The sequence below is a fragment of the Boleophthalmus pectinirostris genome, unplaced genomic scaffold (assembly GCF_026225935.1).
Source record: "Boleophthalmus pectinirostris isolate CB_2022bp ecotype Guang Dong unplaced genomic scaffold, ASM2622593v1 HiC_scaffold_1, whole genome shotgun sequence".
NCBI lineage: Eukaryota > Metazoa > Chordata > Actinopteri > Gobiiformes > Gobiidae > Boleophthalmus > Boleophthalmus pectinirostris.
In genome coordinates, this window is record NW_026570970.1 from 5,873,056 (window position 1) to 5,893,503 (window position 20,448).

Here is a 20,448-nt window from a genome sequence, read left to right on the forward strand (position 1 = left end):
TGAAGAACTACAACGTGAAACAAACAATGATAAAACAATAAATTACTTTTACTTACATTTCCAACTTCTCCGTTCCTTTACTTTTCACGTTGTAGTTCTTCTTCACTTGCCGCTTGATCAGTCCGTCGGAAAATAGAGTCCCGCGGTCACTTCCGTTGTGGCTTTTAAATGTGTTGTGGCATTTGAGTTTGTGTTGTGGTGTTTGTATTTGTTGCGGCGTTTGCGTTTGTTGTGATCCCTCTCGGCTTCCGTAGGAATTGGATCAAAGTGATCCCAAACCATGGACGCCATTGAAAATGAAACAAATGCCAAAAGTCGCCAAAATCACCACTAACGTCACACAATACTCCTCACTACCCAACAGCTTTTAAGAAATATCGGTGCATCTTTTATACTGTTGCAGTTTAGCGTCAAACCACGGAAGTGCACTGAACACTCTGAAACACTCTGAACCAATGAAACGCTTCGATACACTTAAGTGATCGACACGCAGAGTGAAGCAGTAGGGGGAGGGACCGACACTTCCACACTTCGCTCACGTGAGCGGCTGCTGCGAGAAGAGCTCCGAGGCAGCGCTTCGGAGCAATTTGATTCAGAAAGGACAAGACGTGCTCCGGAGCTCTGTCTCATTTGCCCGTCACTAATATTTGGTAGAAGCCCGGGGTAACAGACCATATTAATGTGATTAGTGTTTCAGATCAACACTCAACTTGAATCCAGATAGAGACGAGTTTTCAGTTCAGCAGTCAGACGTACGAACTTGCAGCTGTTCGTTTAACGTCTGTACAACTGCAGGGTTTGTTATTACACCTGGACGCCGCCGAGCTGAAGCAGACTGTTTTGTTTTCATCTCGTATCCAGTTCGTTGCAAGTTGGCAGTTCCCATTCTGACCTGAAACCTTGCAGCTGTTTATTTAGCATCTGCATAACTCCAGGGTTTGTTCATATTACACCGGGAAGCGAGCTGTTACTCTGATCACGTTTCTGATCGTCTCCCAACTTGAATCGAGCGAGTGGAGAGTTGGCAGGTACCGGTCTGGCACAAAACCTTCCAGCTGTTGATTTAGCGTCGGATACACAGCAGGGTGTGTTCTTATTATACCTGGAAGACGACTGTATTACTGTGATTCGTATTTCTGATCCAACATTTCCGCTCGTATCCAGTTTGTCGTGAGCTGGCGCTTCGTAGTCTGACCTAAAACCTTACAGCTGTTCATTTACAATCTGAATAACTGCAGGGTTTGTTCATATTAAACCAGGAAGACGCTGAGAGAAGTGTCATGATTTACTATGATTTACATTCCTGATCGACATTCCAGTTGGATCCAGTCAGCTCCGAGTTGGCAATTTCCAGCACGTCTCTGCCATAAAACCTTGCAGCTGTTGATTTAGCATCTGAATAACTGCAGGGGCTGTTATTATACCTGGAAGAGGCCGGGTGAAGCGGAGCGTTTACTGTGATTAGTGTTTCTGATCAACATTTCCGCTCATATCCTGCTCGAGATGAGTTGGCAGTCCCGCGTTCTGATCTAAAACCTTGCAGCTGTTGATTTAGCATCTGAATAACTGCAGGGCCTGTTCAAATTAAACCGTGAGGACTGCGATTAGTATTTCTGATCAAACTCTAGCATAAAACTTTGCAAGTGTTCATTTAACCATGTATATATTTATTTATTTTACTGGCACATTTTAAACACTTAATTCCTAATGATTATTCAGAATTAAACTTATTCGGAATTACACTTTTCGGAATTAAAGGTCGTATAGAGGATTTTTTAAGGGAAGTGAAATACAGCGACAGTCCTTTTTCAAATGTTGTTCATGTGTGACACCACCTTCCTCCTCCACAGCTCCTCAGTAGAAACATCTCCTTCCTGCCTCCTTTCCTTACTCTAAAAATCACATTTGTTTCCATCCAGTGCGTGTTCAGAATTACTGTTGAAGTGACCTGTCTGGAGGTAATTTAGCGACCAGTGTGTCAGTTTTTAGACCCTTCGTCTGCTTCAGTCGCGCCATCGCTGGAAGAAATCTCCAAGAATCACCTCAGTTTGTCTTCGCTCCATTTCTCCTTCTCTTCTTCTTTCAGCGACATCGAAAACTGACTTTCTTTTGCGGCGAACTGGTCGTGGATTCTTTTCCGCCGTCGTGACAAACTTTGTGCGAATTGCGAGGAAGCGGCAGTTTGAAAAAGCCTCTAAGAACCGCTGCGTAAACCACGAAATCCCCACGCGCCGACGAGTCAGTTACACTAGAAAAGTAGGGAGTTTGATTGACGACCGAATAGCCAATAGATAAAGAGGGAGCCTCATTTTCTATTGGCTGATGTTTATCTGGCCTCACTACGTCCACAGTTGATAGATTTTCATTCTTTTTTTTTTTTAGTCATCATAATAATAAATAATAATAATAAGGCTGTATGTGTAATATATATATATATATATATATATATATATATATATATATATATATATATATATATATATATATATATATATATATATTAGGGGTGTAAAATTATCGCGTTAATTGCATTTAATTAATTACAGTCATATTTAGCGCGTTATGTTTTTTAATCGTGTTAATCTCATTTTTAATCTCTAACTTTACTGTTTCTGTATGCGAGTTGCTTTATTATAAAATCCGTTTTTATGTGTTGTTGGGACAACAACACACACAAAAAAACCACATTTATAAATTTTTTTTATTTCGGTAATTCCACTCATTGCCAGAAACCCACACAAAACGAGCGATGTAAACGTCATGTTAACGTTGGCGGCGTCAGTCGCACAATGGACGAGGTCGAAGAGCCAGTAGAACAGAGGCAGCAGTGCACAGGTAAAAACACTTTTGTGTCTTGGAAATTCTTCTCCCGACGTGAAATATAAAAGAAAATATCAAATATAAAATCGCCTACAACTTAAATGTCACTGGTGAAAACAACCTGCATAGACTCATGATGTCTGCACTACTGTCCTATAGTGACCTGCCACATGAGGGGACACACACACAAACACACACACACAACACACACACAAACACAAACAAAACACACACACACACAAACACACACCTTCATCATCGTCATTAACCTGAGAACGCGCGGACCACGTTTCCTTCCGTAGTTACTGCGCGGACACCGACGTGCTCCCGTGAGCCGCGTACGTTTTCTCGCGTACGCTGCGTAAACCGCGCTTCCTCCTGTGCGCCTCTAAACCAGAACTAACACCGAGATTAAAACTGGGACTAACCCAGTCCAGGACTAAACCAGGACTAAATCAGAACTAAAACCAGGTCTAAACCAGGTCTAAACCAGGACTAAACCAGGACTAAACCAGAACTAAAACCAGGTCTAAACCAGGTCTAAACCAGGACTAAACCAGGACTAAACCAGAACTAACACCAGGACTAAAACCAGGACTAACCCATTCCAGGACTAAACTAGGACTAAAGTAGGACTAAAGCAGGTCTAAACCAGGACTAAACCAGTGATCTCATATATAAAGCATTTCTCTATCAATAATATTTTTAAAATGGTGAAGGAAAGACTGGACTTTTTATTGTCTTTAAGTCGACAAAAGTTATTATGTTCAGATTTCCTCGTCTTTGCTACTTTACAGCAAACAGTTTCTTATTCATGGAGACTTGGGCTCAACAGACAATTTGAAGAGAACAAAGAAGAACAACATTTGCAGGATGCGGTTGCTACATTCATGTAGTTTTAAAAAGCATGACAATATCAAGTGATCCAAAGTATTCATATTACGTTACTCACTTTAAGTAATTAAATGGATTAAGTTACAAACTACATTTTGGGATATGTAATCTGTAATCTGTAGGGGATTACATTTTAAAAGGAACCTTCCCAACACTGCAGATCAGAAAACCAAATGAACCTCACTGGACTAGTTGTTTGTTTAGCCTCTGAATAAACTGCCACTCATACAGCCACGTTTTATTTTGATTACATTTCTGATCAACGCTCAACTTGGATCCATTCAGCGGTGAGTTGGCAGTTTGACTCTGGCATAAAACCTTGCAGCTGTTTATTCAGCATGAGAGCAACTGCAGGGTCTGGTCAAACGGTACCAGAAGAGTCCATGGGAAGTAGAATTTACCGAGATCATGTTCCTGATTATTCATTATTCAAATGATATCGAGCTGCTGTAGATGTGAGTCGGCGGTTACCCCTGCCTCTCTAACATAAAACCTTGCAGGTGCTCCATTTAGCCTCTGAGTAACTGCGGGTTTTTTGACATTAAACCAGGAAGAGGCTAGAACTTGCCATTCATCACCGCGGTATCTTTGATGAGCATAAGTTGAATCCTGTCAGCGGTGAGTCGGCAGCTGTCAGTCTGACTTATGACCATGCAGCTATTGATTTAGCATCTGAACAACTGCAGGGTCTGTTCATATTCTACCTGGAAGAGGCGAAGTGAAGCAGACTGCAGTACTGTGGTGACCGTGATTAGTGTTTCTGATCAACATTTCAACTCATATCCAGAGAGTCGAGAGTTGGCAGCGACTGGTGTGACCTAAAACCTTGCAGCTGTTCATTTAGCCTTTGAATAGCTGCAGGGTCTGATCATGTGACTGCATCATGTGAAGAAAAACTATAATTGCAGTCGTCCCTCGCTATAACGCAGTTCACCTTTCGCGGTCTTGCTGTTTAGTTCTGGTTTAGTCCTGTTTTAGTCCTAGTTCAGTCCTGGTTTAGTCCTAGGTTAGTCCTGGGTTAGTCCTGGTTCAGTCCTTTGTTAGTCCTTGTTTAGTCTTGGTTTAGTCCTGGTTCAGTCCTGGGTTAGTCCTGATTCAGTCCTGGTTTAGTCCTGGTTTAGTTTTGGTTTAGTCCTGGTTTAGTCCTGGTTTAGTCCTAGGTTAGTCCTGGGTTAGTCTGGTCCTGGTTTAGTCTTGGTTCAGTCCTGGTTAGTGGTTAGTAGTCCTGGTTCAGTCCTGGTTAGTCCTGGTTTAGTCCTGGTTCAGTCCTGGGTTAGTCCTGGTTTAGTCCTGGTTTAGTCCTGGTTAAGTCCTGGGTTAGTCCTAGGTTAGTCCTGGTTCAGTCCTGGTTTAGTCCCGGTTTAGTCCTCCTCTTCAGTCCTGGAATCAGTCCTGGGTTAGTCCTGGTTCAGTCTTGGTTCAGTCCTGGTTTAGTCCCGGTTTAGTCCTCCTCTTCAGTCCTGGAATCAGTCCTAGGTTAGTCCTGGTTTAGTCCTGGTTTAGTCCTGGTTCAGTCTTGGTTCAGTCCCTGGCTTAGGCAGCGCAAAAGTTTGATATAATCTCGGGTTAACGGGCGGGTGCGGGCGGGTGTGGTCCTGTCCTGCGCGGGTGCGGGTCTCCAAACTGGACCCGTGCAGGACTCTGCGCTGTCGGGCTCCATTACGGAATAAATTAATCTTCGTTTCGTTCCATAAAGAAGGAGGAAAATAACAAAAGGACGACAGCAGCGATAAGTTTTAAGAAGGATTTAAAAAGGATTGTAACCGTCCTGTGTGAGAAAAGTGTATAAAGTTTGTGGTGAGGAGTTTTACAGACTTAAAACTGATAGAATCATTGAGTGCGTATACATGCACATCAATAACCCGGTTATTATCCATATCCCGGTTCTGTCAGTATTCGGGTTACTGCGTTTACATGCGCACTGAGAAACCGGGACACTCATATCCGCGTATACATGATCAAATGGAGTATCCCGGTTTCTTGACATAATCTTACAAATGCGCAGGCGCAAAAATGAACTTAAATCAATTTCATAAACCAGGAAAAATACAAACCGTGAGCTCCTTTAGCATAAGAAGCTAAGGAGCTACGAGATCTCCCACAATCCACTGTGCAGATTCTTCATTCAAATCTTCTGCATAAATAAACTCAACTTTACAACATATAAACCATAAACACTATAGACACATCAGCCCGTTTGATCAGATAATTCAACTCTGATCACATTTGTTTACGTTTTACAGAAACGAAACTTAAGACTGTTTGGCTAATTAGCATAAACTGTTAGCGGTGATAAAAACAACTCGCTCCTTGCGCCGCTGATGCGATCAGTTTCTTTTGGACTAAATGACACGACTCTGTGGATTATGTGTGTTATTTCTGTGACAGAAGAGGTGCTGATGATGGTGAGTCTGTTCTGTGTGTGTGTAGAGTATAGGAGATAGTTCATGTTTTAGCTTTTCAGCGTCACACGAGTGCAGGTCGTACGAGTGCAGGTCGTACGTGTGCAGGTTTAGTGCAGCTCTTTATTTTACAGTCATTTAACTTGTTTGGTCACTTTATTTATGTTGGTCACTTTATTTATGTGACTATTGTTGTGTGAAAAGCTGGAAAGTGTCTTTTGGACGCATGCGCACTCAACTTTATGTTGCAGTAACCGGGGTACTGCGTTTACATGCCACAAGTAACCCGGTTACTATCGGAATACCCAGCTACAGTAACACAGTTTCTAATAACTGGGTACTTCATAACCGGGTTACTAACCGGGTTACTGCGTTTACATGCACCATCAAGAAACCGGGATACTCAAAAAACCCGATCATAACCGGGTTATTGGTGCATGTATACGCACAATGTTTCTCTTCCCAACGGAATTGAAAATAGTGAAAGGTGAAGGTGATGGGCAGGATTGATCCACAGGAAGAACCAAAAAGGAAACATTTGTCTGCCTATCACCCGAGTTTGCAGCAAACATACTATCGGAATAAACCAGCTACAGTATCCCGGTTTCTAATAACCGGGATACTGCGTTTACATGCACCATCAAGAAACCGGGATACTCAAAAAACCCGATCATAACCGGGTTATTGATGTGCATGTATACGCACTCAGTGTAAATAATTGCTTATTCGTGTCTTATTTTTAGAATATAACCCCCGCGATAAACAAGAGACCACTGTATTCACTGGGATTACATTATTTATCAACACTCAATTTGGATTCAGTCATTTGTGCTCTGGCAGTTTCCAGTCTGGCACAAAACCTTGCAGCTGTTGATTTAGTATCTGAACAACTACAGGGTGTATTCGTATTACACTGAGGAGGAGAATTAACACGTTTTACTGCGATTACATTTTTAATCAGCACGGATCCAGTCAGCTGCGAGGTGGCAATTTTAGTATCACTAAATTTGGCAGCTACCAGAGTGACCTAAAACTTCGCAGCTGTCCGTCTGGCATCCGAACAGCCGCGCGGTCTGTTCGTATTACACCTGTGAGAGGCCAGGTAAACAGACACGATTACTCCGATTAATATTTCCAATCAGGACTCAATTTGAATCCGTCTACGGCAGTTGTGAGGTGGAAGTTGGCAACCCCGCAGCTGTTCATCGAGCATCGGGACAACTGTAGAGTTTATTCGGTCCCGCTCCCACCTGCAGCTGTAATATTTTGTTCCTCTCGCGCCCGTAAATTCCGCGAGATGAGGATGTTCGCTTTCTTAAGCTCTATCAAACACGGAGAAGCGGAAAGGAATCGTCTAAATTGTGCATTACAGTGGTCCCTTGTTTATCGCGGGGTTATGTTCTAAAAATAACCTACAAAATCCGCGAAGTAGTCCTGCAGTCGCTCCAAAAAGACAGAGGAAGATGCAAACCGTCGCACAAAAAGTTGGACTTCTGGACACGCTGAAGGAAGAGAGAAGTTACGCGGATGTAGTAGAGTCCTGCACCGGGTCGAGTCCGGGCAAATAGTTGCTGAAACGGGCGGGTTTTAACGTTCTGGAATTTTACCGGTGAATAGTGATTACACACGAGTGGGTCAGGACTAAACCTGGACTACACCAGAACTAAACCAGGACTAAACCAAGAATCCGAAGTGCTGCGCGATCGGGCAATTGCCTTGCATTCCTCCGTGAGGTGTGGAGCTCTCCTTTCTCCTGCAGTCACCTCCCAGCCGAGTCCTGGTTCAGTTCTGGTTTAGTCCTAGGTTAGTCCTGGTTTAGTTCTGGTTTAGTCCTGTTTTAGTCCTAGTTCAGTCCTGGTTTAGTCCTAGTTCAGTCCTGGTTTAGTCCTAGGTTAGTCCTGGTTTAGTCCTGGTTTAGTCTTGGTTTAGTCCTGGTTTAGTCCTAGTTCAGTCCTGGTTTAGTCCTAGGTTAGTCCTGGGTTAGTCCTGGTTCAATCCTGGTTTAGTCCTGGTTTAGTCTTGGTTTAGTCCTGGTTTAGTCCTAGGTTAGTCCTGGGTTAGTCCTGATTCAGTCCTGGTTTAGTCCTGGTTTAGTCCTGGTTTAGTCCTGGTTTAGTCCTGGTTCAGTCCTGGTTTAGTCCTGGTTTAGTCCTGGTTTAGTCCTAGGTTAGTCCTGGGTTAGTCCTGGTTCAATCCTGGTTTAGTCCTGGTTTAGTCTTGGTTTAGTCCTGGTTTAGTCCTAGGTTTAGTCCTGGGTTAGTCCTGGTTCAGTCCTGATTCAGTCCTGGTTTAGTCCTGGTTTAGTCCTGGTTTAGTCCTGGTTTAGTCCTGGTTTAGTCCTAGGTTAGTCCTGGGTTAGTCCTGGTTCAGTCCTGATTCAGTCCTGGTTTAGTCCTGGTTTAGTCCTGGTTTAGTCCTGGTTTAGTCCTAGGTTAGTCCTGGGTTAGTCCTGTTCTAAAAATAACCTCCAAAATCCGCGAAGTAGTCAAGCTTTATTTTTTACAATTATTCAGTTTTAAGTCTGTAAAACTCCTCAGGACAAACTTTATACACTTTTCTCACACAGGACAGTTACAAACCTTTTTTTACGTCCTTCTTAAAACTTATCGCTGCTGTCGTCCTTTTGTTATTTTCCTCCTTCTTTATGGAACGAACCGGAGATTAATTTATTCCGTAATGGAGCCCGACAGCGCAGAGTCCTGCACGGGTCCAGTTTTGGAGACTCACACCCGCCCGTTAACCCAAGATTATATCAAACTTTTGCACTGCCTACGCCACGGACTGAACCAAGACTAACCCAGGACTAACCCAGGACCAGTGTTGGGAAGGTGACTTTTAAAATGTATTCCCCTACAGATTACAGATTACATACACCAAAATGTAGTTTGTAACGTAATCCATTAAATGACTTAAAGTGAGTAATGTAATCTGAATACTTTGGATTACTTGGTTTTCTGTAGAGAAGCAAAGATGAGGAAATCGTAACATAAGATGTTTTGTTTGATAAAAGAAAATAAAAAGCCCAGACTTTACTGAACCAAATTAAAAAGATTATTGATAGAAGAAGAGGAAGCACAGTCCATCAGCATGTTTTAGACCTGGTTTAGTCCTGGTTTAGACCTGGTTTAGACCTGGTTTAGACCTGGTTTAGACCTGGTTTAGACCTAGTTTAGACTTGGTTTAGACCTAGTTTAGACCTGGTTTTAATCCTGGTTTAGACCTAGTTTAGACCTGGTTTAGACCTGGTTTAGACTTGGTTTAGACCTAGTTTAGACCTGGTTTTAATCCTGGTTTAGACCTAGTTTAGATCTGGTTTAGACCTGGTTTAGAACTGGTTTAGACTTGGTTTAGACCTGGTTTTAATCCTGGTTTAGACCTAGTTTAGACCTGGTTTAGACCTAGTTTAGACCTGGTTTAGACCTGGTTTAGACCTGGTTTAGACCTGGTTTAGACTTGGTTTAGACCTAGTTTAGACCTGGTTTTAATCCTGGTTTAGACCTAGTTTAGATCTGGTTTAGACCTGGTTTAGACCTGGTTTAGACTTGGTTTAGACCTGGTTTTAATCCTGGTTTAGACCTAGTTTAGACCTGGTTTAGACCTAGTTTAGACCTGGTTTAGACCTAGTTTAGACCTGGTTTAGACCTGGTTTAGACTTGGTTTAGACCTAGTTTAGACCTGGTTTTAATCCTGGTTTAGACCTAGTTTAGATCTGGTTTAGACCTGGTTTAGACCTGGTTTTAATCCTGGTTTAGACCTAGTTTAGACCTGGTTTAGACCTAGTTTAGACCTGGTTTAGACCTGGTTTAGACCTGGTTTAGATCTGGTTTAGACCTGGTTTAGACCTGGTTTAGACCTGGTTTAGACCTAGTTTAGACCTGGTTTAGACCTGGTTTAGACCTAGTTTAGACCTGGTTTTAATCCTGGTTTAGACCTAGTTTAGACCTGGTTTAGACCTGGTTTAGACCTGGTTTAGACCTGGTTTTAGACCTGGTTTAGACCTGGTTTAGACCTAGTTTAGACCTGGTTTTAATCCTGGTTTAGACCTAGTTTAGACCTGGTTTAGACCTGGTTTAGATCTGGTTTAGACCTGGTTTAGACTTGGTTTAGACCTAGTTTAGACCTGGTTTTAATCCTGGTTTAGACCTAGTTTAGACCTGGTTTAGACCTGGTTTAGACCTGGTTTAGACCTGGTTTAGACCTGGTTTAGACCTGGTTTAGACCTAGTTTAGACCTGGTTTTAATCCTGGTTTAGACCTGGTTTAGACCTGGTTTAGACCTAGTTTAGACCTGGTTTTAATCCTGGTTTAGACTTGGTTTAGACCTGGTTTAGACCTGGTTTTAGACCTGGTTTAGACCTGGTTTAGACCTGGTTTTAGTCCTGGTTTAGTTTCCGGCAATGAGTGGAATTGCAAGAAAAAAAACAAAAAGGGATTTAGCCCAAAATGTGAAAATAGGAAAATCCCTCTGTGTAATCCATTTATTTCAACAAAGTAACTGTAATCCAATTACCACTCACTGAAACAGTAACTGCAACTGAATACAGTTACTCATAATTTGTACTCTGATTACTTAACTCCGGTGCATGTAATCTATTACTCCCCAACACTGTTTTGCGTCGCTTCCCGCGCGAACACACGACTCTTAATTCATACTTTACCTGGAAGACGCCAAGAAACCCAGACTTCTGTGATTAGTGTTTCTGATCAACATTTCAACAATCCAACAAGTTACCAGATTCACAACCTTGCAGCTGTTCACTGAGCGTGTGAACAGCTGCAGGGTCTGTTCACTGTACGAGGAAAAGGGGGGCCAGGTGAACCGTCCCGATTTACCGTGATTACATTTCTGATCGACGCTCGGCTTGGACGCGGGCAGCTGTGAGTTGGCAGTCGTCAGTCTGGCGCGAGACCTTGCAGCTGTTGATTTAGCATGTGAATAGCTGCAGGCTCCGTTCATAATGGAGCTGTGTGCGACTGCGGGACTCAGATTAGGGCAGGTATCAAAGGTGCGGGCTGGAGTCGGCGCAGCTGCTGTTTGTCTGCCGCTTGGCTCGTGTACAGCAGGATGAGCCGCTCTATTCAGGGACTATCAATTATAGTACTCGAAAAGCTGTGAAAATCCGTGCCACCGTTTCAGCGAGCGGCACTTCTGGGTGTTGGAACAGAGCAAACCGAAATTTAAAATGGTATGACACCTGTGAGATGCTGGAACATTTTACTATATTGTACCAAAGAACACGTTACACTAAATTTACTTTTCTGACTCTTTATATCAGGAGTGTCAAACTCAAATTCACAGAGGCCAAAATTAAAAACTGGGACTAAGTTGTGGGCCAAACTATATATTTATTGAAAAATTCTAGAACAGGGGTGTCAAACTCATTTTGGTCCGGGAGCCGTATCCAAACTACTTTGATCCCAAAGGGGCCGGATCAGAAAACTCATGTCATATAAACCCCAAAAATAACAATAAGTTCAAATATTTGTGCAGAGAAACACAAATCTACTACAGAAATATTTTTTAATTGATGAACTCTTTGTTTTACAAAATATTATAACATTATGAACAACCTGAAACTTTAAGGAAAATCCAATTTCAACACAATGTTTTAACATGAACTTGTATGTAAATAGGAATAAGTCCAATTTTTGTTGTAAAATCCTGCACTCGGCTCCACTTTTCTCATGTTGGACATTTTTCTGATGAGGGCGTCACGGTCAACAGCCAAAACGATCGTCCTTTAAGAGCGTTTGGAAAAGAGATAAGTCTTCATTTGTGCTGCTCTGGTGGGAGGGGCCACGTACAGAGACGCTGAGACGCTGCAGATAAACACCACAGAAAATTACCAATATTTTAATAGAAAACATAATAAAATATTTTAGTAGAAAATCAGCCAAGGGCCAGATTAAAGGTCTTGGAGGGCCGTATCTGGCCCCCGGGCCGTATGTTTGACACCTGTGTTCTAAAACATATGCAGGTTTTCTCTTCTTTTCAGATCTGTAATGTTAAACCTTTTCTTATTAAAATAAATGTTTAATAATAGTTTTACTTAAAGGGCCCATCTCATGCAAAATCTACTTTTCAGTAGTGACGAGCAAATGAGAGGAGCTCTGCAGCACGTCTCCTTCTGTCTGAAACAACATGTTCTGAAGCGCTGCCTCGGAGCTCGTCTCGCAGCAGCCGCTCACGTGACCAAAGTGTGGGTCCCTCCCCCGACTGCTTCACTCTGCGTGTCGATCGCTTCAGTGTATCGAAGCGTTTCATTGGCTCGGCGAATGTTCCGCTCTGTGATTGGTTCAGAGTGTTCAGCGCACTTCTGTGGTTTGACGAGCGCTAAACTGCTACAGTATAAAAGATGCACCAATATTTCTTAAAAATGTTGGTCGTGAGGAGGATTGTGTGACGTTAGTGGTGATTTTGGCGACTTTTGGTATTTGTTTCATTTTCAATGACGTCTACAAGTGGAAAAAAGTGATCCATGGTCAGTGTTGGGGAGTAACAGATTACATGTACCGGAGTTACGTAATCAGAGTACAAATTATGAGTAACTGTATTCAGTTACAGTTACTGTTTCAGTGAGTGGTAATTGGATTACAGTTACTTTGTTGAATTAAATGGATTACACAGAGGGATTTTCCTGTTTTCACATTTTGGGCTGTATCCCCCTTTTTTTTTTTTTTTGGTAATTCAAAACCAGGTCTAAAACCAGGTCTAAACCAGGTCTAAAACTAAACTACGTCTAAAACCAGGTCTAAACTAGGTCTAAACTAGGTCTAAAACCAGGTCTAAAACCAGGACTAAACCAGATCTAAAACCAGGTCTAAACTAGGACTGAAACCAGGTCTAAAACCAGGTCTAAACCAGGACTAAACCAGATCTAAAACCAGGTCTAAACTAGGTCTAAAACCAGATCTAAAACCAGGACTAAACCAGATCTAAAACCAGGTCTAAACTAGGACTGAAACCAGGTCTAAAACCAGGTCTAAACCAGGACTAAACCAGATCTAAAACCAGGTCTAAACTAGGACTGAAACCAGGTCTAAAACCAGGTCTAAACCAGGACTAAACCAGATCTAAAACCAGGTCTAAACTAGGTCTAAACTAGGTCTAAAACCAGGTCTAAACCAGGACTAAACCAGATCTAAAACCAGGTCTAAACTAGGTCTAAAACCAGGACTAAACCAGGTCTAAACCAGGACAAAACGTCTTATGTGAAGATATCCTAGACTTTGCTTCTCTACATCAAATCAAGTAATCCAAAGTATTCAGATTACGTTACTCACCTTCAGTAATTTAATGGATTACGTTACAAACTACATTTTGGTGTGTGTAATCTGTAATCTGTAGGGGATTACATTTTAAAAGTCACCTTCCCAACACTGTCCATGGTTTGGGATCACTTTGACCTAATTCCACCTCACAAAGTAACACCTATTTTCTTATTTACAGCTGCTATTTATGTTGCTCTTTACATATTATTTAAAATTATTATTATTGTTGTTGTTAGTACGGTGTCGCTCTGCACACAAGTATTGTTTTACACTAACAATACTTCATCGATGCTGAAACACCTGCGTGCCAATGGTTAAATTTATCCACTAGAGGTCAGTGTTTCTCCGAGGCCTCAGATACGTCGAACCGTTTGAGACAATATCGCGACTGAGGTGTCAACAATCCGTGTATCATTCGTTCATTCGTTTTTCAATATAAAACCAAAAATAAGAAAATGAAAAAACAACAGTTTTCTTCGCTATTTGTCTCCAAAACCAAAATGAAAAAACGGATAACGATTCGTTTTTTCAGTTTTCGATTTTGTGTTTAAATGAAGAATGGAAAAAACGGATAACGGCCGTTTCCCGTTTACGTGACTTCCGTGACTGCGATGCCGAACTTTTGCACCGGGTACGGACTGAACCAGGACTGATCCAGGTCCGAGACCAGACCGGGACTAGAGCGGGACCAGAGCGGGACCAGAGCAGGGACTGGGGCAGGGACTCCGAGCTTTGACTCTGAGCCTCCGTGGGGTCCGAGCCTCAGCTTCGAGCTCCGGCCCTGCTGTGGGCTCTGAGCCTCCTGATCTGGTCCCGGTCTGGTCCCTGGTCTCAGTAGGCTCTGGTCCCGGTCTGGATCCCGGACCTGGTCCATTTGAACCAAAAGCTCTTAGTTCGGTTCGTTTTCGTTGGTGTGAAAGCGTCAGTTGGAGGCTTTGCACCACCTCGGAACCAGCCGCGGTTCTGGAGCAGCCCGTCCGGACCTGTAGTCCACAGCGCATTCTCACTTTCCCCGCACGGAACCAGCGCGGAGACGATGACACGGAACCGCTCGGACCACTGGTCTCGGTCTCAGTTCCGCTCTGATCCGCTCTGGTCTCGGACCTGGATCAGTCCTGGTTCAGTCCGTACGCGGTGCAAAAGTTCGGCATCGCAGTCACTGAAGTCACGTAAACGGGAAACGGCCGTTATCCGTTTTTTCCATTCTTCATTTAAACACAAAATCGAAAACTGAAAAAACGAATCATTATCTGTTTTTTCATTTTGGTTTTGGAGACAAATAACGAAGAAAACTGTTGTTTTTTTTTTTTTCTTATTTTTGGTTTTATATTGAAAAACGAATCAACGAATGATACACGGATTGTCAACGATTCACGAGGCTCCATTCGTTTTATGCGTTTTATTTTTACTATTTTTTTTTTTTACAAATTGCAGCGTATTTCTACCACCCTCCCACGTGACAAAGAACTAAAGCCACTACAACGATGACGCGGCAGCTACACCTATGACGTGTCTGACGTAGCAGAAAACGCTTCATGCCCGTCCCCGCCCCACATCAGCTGACCATTCCCCAGGACTGAGGACCGGGACTAGTTTAGTCCTGGTTCAATCCTGTTATAGTCCGGTTTCAGACTTGGTTTAGTTTTGTTTTAGTCCCGTTTTAGTCCTAGTTCAGTTTTTTCCATTATTCATTTAAACACAAAATCAAAAACTGAAAAAAAAACAAATCGTTATTTTTTTTTGGTTTTCATTTTGGTTTTAGAGACAAATAATGAAGAAAATAGTTGTTTTTTCATTGTCTTATTTTTCGTTTTATATTGAAAAACGAACGAACGAACGATACACGGATTAAAAACATTTGCTGGACCCTCCTCAGAAACCCGTCCGAGCTTTTTTTTACATCGAACGTTCAAACTCACCGCGTCACCCTCAACAAAACCCACGGAAACAACTATTTTACTCTACGTTCTTCTTCTTACGACCTTGCAAAACAATAACACAACACCCCGGCGAGTTATTTTATCTGGTCGCTTTCATGCGTTGTTCCGTTTGGGTTTAAAAATACCGTCGAGCCGCGTGTGATCCGTGTGTATTAGCTGAGGCGCTGGTAATGGCGGGGGTACGGCGCGGGGTCGGCTTTCCCGAGGGGGGCCAGAAGCTTTTATATTCTAGGTTGGTTTGGACGCAGAGGTATCCAGCTGGCCCTCGCTTTTCATCCTGCCTCCGAGTGTGAAATAGAAAAGTGGAAAAAGAAAAAAAAAAAAAAAAAAACGAGAATTCTGCTTTTCTTGCTTTGTTAGCGCGGCTGAAAGGACCACATGAGGGCAGCTAAAGGTTCAAAGTGCTTTTTTGGATAAGGGTAAATAAACTCAAGTGACTGCGGTTCGCAATTGGGGGATATTTTCTTAAGAAATTCAAAAGGTACTGTACTTCTAACTCTCGTGGTGTAAAGGTGGAGTCAAATAAAGACAGGGGTGGATTGGAGGTTAGTGCGGCTCACAGCGAGAAGATCCTGGGGTTTGATTCACGGACGTTGGGGGAAACGCATTGAAGCACAACATCACAGACTTTAAAAAAAAATGATTCTAGTGAAGGTGTATGGAGTTTAAAACACAGTGGAGCACCTCCTGTATTATCCATGTTATAGTTGGTTCTCATTTGGTGCTTATTTACCTTCTTGAAGTTGTATTTGAAGTGACTCATGCATGTTTGAGTAATGCTTAATTAATTCTCAGATTTTATTTTCTTAATCAGTGATACACGTAGGACTGTGCTAGTGTGATGTGCACCGATAACTTCACAGCTCTTTGTCGTGATTAGAAGTGGGCGTCGTTAAGAAGTTGCAGATACGATACATACCTTGATACGGTGCACTTTCGGTTCGATATGATACATTTCAAATCGATTTGATACGGTTCAATAAAAATAAAGGCTAAATCACGACTGTGATACTAAAAGTCTTTGTTAAACCACTTCTTGTGCAAAGTTCATATAAAACACACAACGCCCGGGTCTTTCTGTGTGGAGTTTGCATGTTTCTCCTCGTGTCTGGATGGGTTTCCTCCGGGCGCTCCGGTCTCCTAGTCAGGCTGGCGCCACCTAGTGCCTCCACTCAATTTAATTTCTCTCCAGCGACTAGATCAGGAATCGGAATACACTAGACAGTTTGCAAGAACCCTGGAAATGCAAGTTCGGGCACCAGCCAATCAGCGAAGAGCCATAGATTCTGTGTTGTCAACGAATCCTGAGATCGAGGATTTAAAGCCGGAACAAAGAGAATGTTTGCTGAATTTTATCAAGGGGAAAGACATTATTGTCCTCCTTCCTATGGGATTTGAGAAAAGCTTAATATACCAGTTAGACCCGTTAACGGTGCATTACATGCGTCACAATCAAATAACAGCGACTGGTTAAATGATAAAAAAGTACCCGCCTACCGTCGAGCGAATGAATTCTAACATTGTGAGGTCAGACGGTTTCCACAAAGTGAAATGAAGTGCCTCTCTCTTGTTAAGGTTGATGTATATTGTGCACTGTCACTGTTTCATTAAATAAGTAAATAAATAAATAAAAAAAGTGAAAATGTTAAATGTGTCGCATAAACGAGTTTCTTTCCTCTAAACAAGCAACAAAACTGTAGCTGTAACAAAATAATTTAGTAAAATTTACCAACAAATACTCTTGGTGATCAGTTTTTTACTGTTTACTGTTGACCAAAACATATTCTAAACTTTTGATTGATGAAAGTGTCCACCTTTGGCAGATATAAGAGCCGAACACACTCGTGGCTCATGATTTTTACAATCAACGAATCAAATATTGTTCAGAAAGTTCTTCCCAAGTCTGTTGCAGAAGTTTCCATAAATGTGTGGCACTTGTAGGTTGCTTCACTCTTCTGCCATCTTGTTCTTTTTTCCTGAGGAAGTTTTGGCAGAACTTGGACTTGTGTTTTGTATCTATTATCTTTTTTTTTAACCTCTGGCTGTTCAGTTCTTACCTTTGTACCATTTCAAGCTCTTCATTGGACTTGACTTGTGATAAATAACTGGAAAAATGAGTGAGTTCTAAAACTTTTGACCAGTAGTGTATTAAAAACAGACCTTGCAACTGTTCAGAAGCCAAACCAACATCTGTTCAGGTTTATTTCCAGATTGATAAACATTCAGAACTGGACGTAGAAATTCTCAAATGGAGTGCACATCCTGTTCTTCTAAATTTACTGAGTAACAAGTGATTTTTTTTGCAAGAAATCTGCAAACAGAAACCCAAATATTCATTAAAAAGCTCTGACATGTACGTGTATGTAGGCTGGATCCTCTTATTCATATTCAGCTTCTTTCTGGGTCGTCACCGTGCGTCATCTGCCTCCTGGCGTGCTGTGATTTCTTTATAGAAACAGCACAAACACAAAAGTTTACAGACTATATAGCTGGATTTATAACTTTGGCAATTCCACATAATAATAAGAATAAAGCTTTGTGGCTCACGGTGCTGTACAGAACTGAAAAAACTGCTTATAAAAATGAAAATTAAGGACTATCACTATACGGATTTTATGAATTTGCAGCTTTTCTGGCGGAGAGTCTGTCAAACGCTTTGTCTGGATTGTTTCACAGTATGGCATTAAACCTTTATATCTTCATGGAGACCAAACCAGACCAAGTTACAGGTCAGATCTGTGGAGAGGCGACACAGCTCACACTCAGAATGTCTGTTTTTCTAGGTATTTTTGAGCTGTAAAACCACCTGTAATCTGAATAAATCTCTGTCCACACTAGTCGTATTCAAGTTGTTTTCGTTGCAGATGCAGTGTTCGTTCACACTAATCCGACTGAAAACGGCTCCAGAGTCGGAACGATCTGGTGCGACCAGCTCCCACGAATTCATCTGAGTATGGATCTGATCCGGCACCGTGTGGACACCTGAAAACGCTGATACTCTGATTCATCGCCAAAACACTAAGAAGCTAGAATATATGTCCATTCATATAAACGGTGTATGTGTATGATCATAAGCATAGACTGTATAATCTCTGAAAAGTTTAACATGAACCATTTCCAATGTGATAGAAACACAGAACAGACTCACCATCAGCAGAACACCCCTCTGTCACAGAAAGAACACTCATATTCCACTGAGTCGTGTCCTTTTCCTTCACCTCCAGTCTCTCTCTCTAAAACCTTCAAATCAGGCAAGAAATCTCGGGGTAATAATGGACTCAGACTTGAACTTTAACAGCCACATCAAATCAATAACATCTGCAGCCTTTTACCATCTAAAAAACAGAGCAAAAATCAAAGGTTTACTGTCTAAATCAGACTTGGAGAAACTTATCCATGCGTTTGTCTCCAGTAGGTTAGATACTGTAATGTTCTGCTCACTGGTCTCTCCAAACGAGCTGTGAGACGCTGCAGAACATCCAGAACATCCAGAACATCCAGAACATCCACAACATCCAGAACATCCAGAACGCTGCAGCTCGGGTCCTGACTCGAACTAGGAAGTACGAGCACATAAGTCCTGTGCTCAGGTCTCTGCACTGGCTCCTGTGGCTCAGAGACTTTAAAGCAGCTCTGCTTGTACAAGTGTCTCCATGGCCGAGCACCAAAGTCCATCTGTGACATGTTAGTGTCATATGAACATCTCACACTCTGAGGAGCTCAGGGACCAACTCCTGCTGGTGCCCAGAGTCACGACTAAACAAGGGGAGTCAGAGTTTCAGGTTCATGCAGCTAAAACCTGGAACAGTCTGAACATGTGAGACAGACTCTTCTGTGACGCTGTTTAAATCCAGACTCAAAACATTTCTGTTTAACTGTGCAAATAACTGAAAGGTTTTCATTCCGCACTCTTCTCTCCAATTTATGTCTCTCTTTTTTAATTTTAATCTTCATGATTATTTATGTTTTGATTTGTTTTTATTATGATTTTAATGTATTTCTTATTCTGTAAAGCACTTTGAATTACTTTGTGTACGAATTGTGTTATACAAATAAACTTGCCTTGCCTTTAGTCCGACAGAAGCTGAACTGCATCAGCGCACAAGGAAAGAGCTGTTTTTTGAGCGCTTAGTTTATGCAAATGAGCCATGCGGTTTAAAGTTTCGTTTCTGTAAAACTTAAACAAATATGCGCAAAGCTGCACACATTATTACTCAATGTGTATTGAAAGAAAAGAAGCCGAGTACAGGAAATGTATGTAGTGCGGCGGTAGGGAGGATCAATCACAGCCTTTATCTGCGTCGCTTCCACTGCTGTCTGCATTGTTTCGACGTGTAGTTAGAAAATGTTGGAGGTGCACATCGGTCGACGCAGAGGCTCTGCGTAGGGGGTACACGTCGACACAGACTCTCTGCATTGAGACACAGACGCTGGACCGTAAATTGGCCTTTAGTTTCAGAGTAGTTCTTTAGCTCCTCCCTACAGACAGATATAAGGAAGTGTCCACCAGCGTCTGACCAGAACTGAAGAAGCAGCTTGGACGAGCTGCGAAACATCTTCAACCAACTTAACATTTGTCCAGTCGACAAACTGAATTTTCTCCTCGCCACGTCTTTCCCCTTGTTAAAACTGGCTTTAAATCCTCGATCTCGGGAATCGTCGCCAACACAGAATATATGTCTCTTCGCTGATTGGCTGATGCTCGAACTCGCAATTCCGGGGTTTTTGCAAACCGTCTAGTGTATTCTGATTCTTGACCTAGTCACTGGAGAGAAATGAAATTGAGCGGAGGCACTAGGTGGCACCAGCCTGGCTATGACTACACTACATTACACTTCAGATCTGCGGAGAGGCGCCCCTGTAAACAGAAGAATTGTATGTTTAATGTCATACCATTTTTTTACATTTTATTTTAGTTTTTTAACATTGTTTACTTCCTACATTTTAGATACATACTGAAGTGTATGGGGTGCATAAAGGGTGACGACTTTGAATATGAATATAAAATTTAATAAATATATTAGTTATTTAAAGATGCATTGCACAACATGTCCGCTCGTCTTCCTGGAAATGTAATTGAATAGAATAATAATAGTTCCACAGTACTGATTAAACCTTTCT